The sequence below is a fragment of the Sorghum bicolor genome, chromosome 8, assembly GCF_000003195.3.
Source record: "Sorghum bicolor cultivar BTx623 chromosome 8, Sorghum_bicolor_NCBIv3, whole genome shotgun sequence".
In the NCBI taxonomy this organism is placed as follows: domain Eukaryota; kingdom Viridiplantae; phylum Streptophyta; class Magnoliopsida; order Poales; family Poaceae; genus Sorghum; species Sorghum bicolor.
In genome coordinates, this window is record NC_012877.2 from 29,496,604 (window position 1) to 29,503,704 (window position 7,101).

Sequence of the window (7,101 nt, forward strand, 5' to 3'; positions counted from 1 at the left end):
ATCTCGCTTCGGTCTGTTTGGAGACAGAGTTAGTTTTGGTGCTATGATAGGTACACAGTTTGCGCATAATGCACCGTAGGCTAAGAAACCATTTTGGATGCACCCGATGATACTCCTGGGTAAAGAGGCTCAAGTGGAAGGTCGGTTCGATTTGTTTGAGATAGTGCTAATCTTGATGCAAAATAGGTGCACGGTTTTCATGGAACATACCATATGCTAAGAAATCCATTTGGATGCACCCCAATAGAACTCCTAGATGACATGTGTCAAATGTAATCTCGCTTCGGTCTATATGGAGACAGAGTTAGTTTTGGTGCAAGATAGGTACACAGTTTGCGCCTAAAGCATCATAGGCTAAGAAACCATTTTGGATGCACCCGATGATACTCCTAGGTAAAGGGGCTCAAGTGGAAGCTCAGTTTGCTTTGTTTGGAGATAGTGCTAATCTTGATGCAAGATAGGTGCATGAATTGCATCGAACGTACCATATGCTTAGAAATAGTGTTAGTATAGAATCTCACTTCGATCTCTTTGGAGATAGTGTTAGTTTCGGTGCAAGATAGGTACACGGTTTGAGCCTAATGCACCATAGGCTAAGAAACTGTTTTGGATGCACGCGATGGTACTCCTTGGTGTAGAGGCTTGATGAGGACATCAACACCATCGATACATCCTCTCCTACATCCTCTCCGACACAATCTATAGCTGGTCCTCGTACTCGTGCTCGTGCCCGTCAACTCAACCTTCAAGTAAGTTCAGTTTTAAACTCTTGTCAATCATATTTAGACAATGGAGACACGTGCACTTTCGTGTTGCTCAGGAATAATGGACAAGATCAGCAAGGGAAGGTTCAACTGCATTCAGAATTTGAGGCAACACCAACTTCAAGGGCTGATTGCATATGGGAAGAGTGATAACTTAACAAAGGTGATTGGAGATCAGGTCCAAGCCTCCACAACATCCTCTATCAAGTTACCACGTCGCTTCTAAAGCAAGAAAACAAAGAGTCCAAACCCAACACATTTTGGGAGTTGGATTCGGACTGGAAAATAACTCTAACTTGTATGGATCACCACGGCGTCATATGGACTCCAACTGGGACGTTCCTATACTTGTTGGAAAGCTCATGAAGTCTACTTTCCAATGGGTCCAACCACATATCTATGCAGCTTATGAGTCGGGCGCAGTCCTTGTTTTCGTGCCGACACCTTTTTCTGTTTTGGTGCTGCGTCACCCTATTTTGGACCAATGGCCCATGTATCAAGTTGAGTCCATTAGGGACGCGTCCTAGGGTTGGAGGACGACTCTAGCACCCCTTTGGTCGTCCTCCCCTCTATTTATTTACATCTAGAGCCGCCATGAACAACTGGGTTTTTGTTTAGATCAAGTTTAGCCTTCGCTACTTGCTTGTAGGCGCGCGTGCAGGATCAGCCGCCCGTCTCCTTGTCTTCGGAACCCCATTGTTGATTCAGATTCAGTTTGAAACCTTCAATTCATCTTGCAAATTCAGTGCTTGTTTCCTCGTTCTTGCTAGTTCTTCGATTGCTTGCAGGACGGGAGCCCTAGGGGCTGGTTGTCGCGCTCCACAAGATCGTGACGGCTGTTGGACGTGGTGTATCGGTTGCTAAGGCGCGGTCTTGAGGGCTGTAGTCGGGCAGTGAACGTCATCTCCATCCACTAATCGAGTTATCCAGCGTCTCTCATCGAAAGATCAGGCCAAAAACCCTAGCGGGTTCGCATCAAGGCTCATGTGGAATCTTGGTTCTGTCTGTTTGGAGATAATTCTAATCTTGATGCAAGATAGGTGCAAAGTTTGCATGGAACATACTATATGCTCTGAAATCAATTTGGACACACCCGATGGAACTGCTTGATGAAGTGTATAATATGGAATCTCGCTTTAGTCCAGTTGGAGATAGTATTAGTTTCGGTGCAAGACCGGTGCATGGTTTGTGCCTAGTGCACCATAGGCTCTGAAACCGTTGTGGAAGTTTCCGATGGTACTCCTAGGTGAAGAGGCCCAAGTGAAAGCTCGGTTCGGTCTGTTTGGAGATAGTGCTAATCTTGATGCAAGATAGGTGTACGGTTTGCATAGAACCTACCACATTCTCGAAAATCAATTTGGACGCGCCCGATAGAACTCCTAGATCATGTCTGTCATATGGAATCTCGCTTCAATCTGTTTGGAGACAGTGTTAGTTTAGGTGCAAGATTGGTGCATGGTTTGCGCATAATGCACCATAGGCTTAGAAACCATTATTGAAGCACCCGATGATAATCCTAGGTGAAGAGGCTCAAGTGGAAGGTCGGTTCGATTTGTTTGGAGATAGTGCTAATCTTGATGCAAAATAGGTGCACGGTTTGCATGGAACATACCATATGCTAAGAAATACATTTGGATGCACCCCAATAGAACTCCTAGATGACATGTGTCATATGGAATCTCGCTTCGGTCTGTTTGGAGACAGAGTTAGTTTTGGTGCAAGATAGGTACACAGTTTACGCCTAATGGATCATAGGCTAAGAAACCATTTTGGATGCACCCGATGATACTCCTAGGTAAAGGGGCACAAGTGGAAGCTCAGTTTGCTTTTGTTTGGAGATAGTGCTAATGTTGATGTGAGATAGGTGCACGAATTGCATGGAACATACTATATGCTAAGAAATATATTTTGAAGCACCCAATAGAACTCCTAGATGACGTGTGTCATATAGAATCTCACTTCAGTCTCTTTGGAGATACTGTTAGTTTCGGTGCAAGAAAGGTACACGATTTGTGCCTAATGCACCATAGGCTAAGAAACTATTTTGGACGCACGCGATGGTACTCCTTGGTGAAGAGGCTCATGTGGAATCTTGGTTCTGTCTGTTTGGAGATAGTTCTAATCTTGATGCAAGATAGGTGCATGGTTTGCATGGAACATACCATATGCTTAGAAATAAATTTGGAGAAACCCGACGTACTGTAGATGCACCCGATGGAACTACTAGATGAAGTGTATCATATGGAATCTCGCTTCGGTCCAGTTGGAGATAGTATTAGTTTCGGTGCAAGATAGTTGCATGGTTTGTGCCTAGTGCACCATAGGCTCAGAAACCGTTGTGGAAGTTCCCGATGGTACTCCTAGGTGAAGAGGCTCAAGTGAAAGCTCGGTTCGGTCTGTTTGGAGATAGTGCTAATCTTGATGCAAGATAGGTGTACGGTTTGCATGGAACGTACCATATTCTCATAAATTAATTTGGACACACCCGATAGAACTCCTAGATCATGTGTGTCATATGGAGTCTCGCTTCAATCTGTTTGGAGACAGAGTTAGTTTAGGTGCAAGATTGGTGCATGGTTTGCGCATAATGCACCATAGGCTCAGAAACCATTATGGAAGCACCCGATGATAATCCTAGGTGAAGAGGCTAAAGTGGAATGTCTGTTCGATCTGTTTGGAGATAGTGCTAATCTTGATGCAAGATAGGTGCACGGTTGATGTGAACCCACTAGGGTTTTCGCCTGATCTTTCAATGAGAGGCGCTGGATAACTCGATTAGTGAATGGAGATTGTCACAGAACCGACCAAATTATAAGAGTTCAAGTACAGAAACGATCGCCAAACAATCAAGTTTCTAGACTTGAGCCCATATAATCCCGGTAGTCAATCGAAATCACGAAGGACTTCGAACCAACTCGCAACAAACCAAGATCGTAATAGTTCAACATAAACACAACGATTGTTACATAGTCATTCATTGCCGTCGAAGCGGCACCACATCGGAGTATTAAGTTATTACAACACTTGTTCGAAGTAGCGGAAGCAAAATAAGTACACACGCTTGTTCAAAGTTCAGTTCACAAGTTTGTTACTGCCAGAGTCTAGGTCATCCTTTCAAAAAGCATCATAGACGAGAAGAGTGGAGAACCGTGCCCAACGGTTAGTCCTCATCCCCAGCGGGATGGAGACAGGTCTTGCAGAAACCGTCATAGAAGATATCATCTGCAACAGGTGGGAATAAACCCTGAGTACGAGGATGTACTCAGCTAGACTTACCCGTCTAGTAAAACATAAAAGACACCAAGGATCATGCAAGGCTGAATTTTAAGTGGAGCTGGTTGACTCACCTTTTTGCCAAAAACTTAACTTACCACTAAGTCATTTTAAGAGCATCAGATTTATTTATCATCAGCCTACCACTAGATTAGCACCTGTACTACAACACATCACTTGATTATTCCAAACAATAATAACCATATCAATTTCATCATATGTTCTTCTTGCTATCATCATTATCATGAACCAAGTTTATTAGTGAATGCTACGTTTGCCGCTGCTCTGTCAAGTTCTCACTAACCGGGAGAGACGGCGATTCGAATCGGATTCCTATCCAGCTGGAGGTTTATTCCTAGCACTCACCCAAACATCCCCTGCCGGAGAGCCAAAGGGTCACCTTTGGTACGACTCAGAAATCGCGGCTCCGATCAGCGCCGCACTCCCAGGGCTACCACTCTGCCAGGGAGGTCAGGAATTTTAACTCACCTGCCTTTGGACTTACGCCAATGGTCCCCCGCACACCGCACTTCCTCCGGTAGTGCGCACTTTATACTTGCCGGTCTTCCGACCTGAGTCATACTACTCGGCTTCGCGGTCGGAACGAGTTATCCGGCCAACTAAGTGTCAGGCATGCGTTCAACATGACAAGAGGACGTGCAACGATCGGTCCTTAGCTGCCACAGACGGAGTTACTACACACTTGCAAAACTCCGCCCGGCTTAAGTCAATTTGATCAGGTTCCATCCACGATAGCACATATAGACCATCGCGACCCGACACAACCCTATATCGCGCGGATGACAGAATATCACCCGACTTCTACCGATTAAAGCATAGCTAAGCTGCTACTCGAACCTAACTCTACAACCAGGGAGGGTAAGTTATCTGGACAAGGATAGAGTAGAATGCAACAACAGCTTCATCACAACTCCTATACGTAATGCATCAATAGGTATAACGTATGAAGTAAACTTTCGAAAATAGAGGAGGCTTAAAATGCTCCGGGGCTTGCCTTTCACGAACGATGCCGGCTCGTGCCTCGGGCACTCAGCTTCTTCTTCGGGCTCCTCGAGTCCGGCTTGCTGGACCTCCACCTCCTGGCTGCCTTCCTGGCCTTCGGGGTTCGCTTGGAGCTCGAAGGAAACTGCCACGTCCGGTGCACCTATTGCATGCTCGATGAATGAGAAGGTGCACAAGCCACCGATGAATGCTTAATAACACAAGCAACTCACTGGACACTCATTTATGGAGTAAGAGTTATACTAACTCACATGAATAAACAAGTTAACATAACCCAAACCTATCATGGCACCAAAGCAGCAAACAACATAAAACAAGTAGGCTCAGTAAATAAATCATAATTATAGATAGACAGGTCCAACAAACATGAGTAAGGACATTCTGGAAAGCTTAGGAAATTATCTACAACTCATCTTTAAACATGACAGCAAGATTCAAATATTAAACTAGTCATTTTAACAAAGTTCCAGGTTCTGTCCCAGAAAAACAGAGAACCCCTATTTCTGGAATCCCAACTTGGAACAGCTATAACTTTTAAACTACTTGGCCAAATGACCTCAAATTTAAACCTCAGTTAGTTCAACAAGTTTAGAACAACTTTGTTTTATACAAGTTTCACAGAAAGTCAAGTTATCATTAAGCAAGGTTAAATTACTTACTTGCTGTCCAGAACAGCATTTAACCCTATAGTTAATTATTTAATGACATGATCAAAACACAAACCATGCCAACCACATGACTCATGAGCACAAACATATTACAAGGTCACCAGATCATTAGTTGAAAACCCCAAAACAATTACTTAACAAGGCATTTATTAATTAATTTTAGATAAGGCATATTTACAAGATATTAGTTAAAGTGCTCAGAAAAATCTACAAAAATTACAGAGGCACAAGTATAACATCAGATCACCACCATAAAAATTTCAGGACCAATGCACGTGCCAAATTAAAGATATGCATTTAACATGTATCAAGGCATTTATTTCATAAATTCATAAACATGACTTATATAGTATCAAACAACAGATTTCAGATTATTTATATCTTAGGAATGCCATAAACAAGTTCACCACCAAATAGAGCACCAGCATAAGCACCAATTATTTTATGTGATTTAATTAAAGAAACAAGCCATATTTCAAACACAAATTACATATCACCACTGCAGTGCTCCAAAAATCATGAAATATTTCTCAGAGCACCCTAATGCCATGCAAAGGCCACCATAAAAATTTCAGAGCAAACTAATCAGTAAAACCAGAGATATGCATTTATCCATGAATAACAAGATTAAATCCTTAATAAATACTTTCTCAGAAAACATGATTCATTTTATATTTTTATTAAATACTAGCCATCTCAAGAAACAACACAAAATTTGTTTCACAATTTTTGGATCTCAGAAACAGGAGATATGATTTTTGCAAGAAAGCCAAAAATCAGGATTTTGAATAAAAGAAAAGGAGGGAAAGAGATAGTCGCTGACAGTGGGTCCCACCCGTCAGGCTCTTCTTCCTCGCGGCCGAGGCGATCTTCGCCGGCGATTTCTCCGCGACGGCGAGGTCGCCGGCCAAACCCAGGGCATCAACGTGATCCCCAAACCCTAACGACTCGATTGACCCCACTTTTGCCACGGCGGAGCCACCGGAAGGGACTCACCGTCGGCAATGGCGGCTCGGCGGAGGTGCTCGGCGTTACGCCGGAGCCCTCAGGCCGGTAGAGCGTGACCTAAGGCCTTCTACAGCACCAGCAGACTAGGGCGAAGCTTCCTAGGTACGCGGCTTGGCCTGGATCCCCGTGGAAAGCGCTGGCCACGAGAGCACCCAACTCCGGCGGAAGCACGGCGGCGCTGCGCACCGTGTCCGGCGACGGAGAACCCGGTAGAGCGTCCACCAGGTGGCGCAAAAGCTCGCTAAGGACCTAAGCTACCTCTAGGACCTAACCAAGGATGATGAGAAGCCTCACAACGCTCGGCATTGAGTTCGCCGGAGAAGAGGGTCACGGCGGACCGATTTGGGGGAAGAAAGAAATGTCGG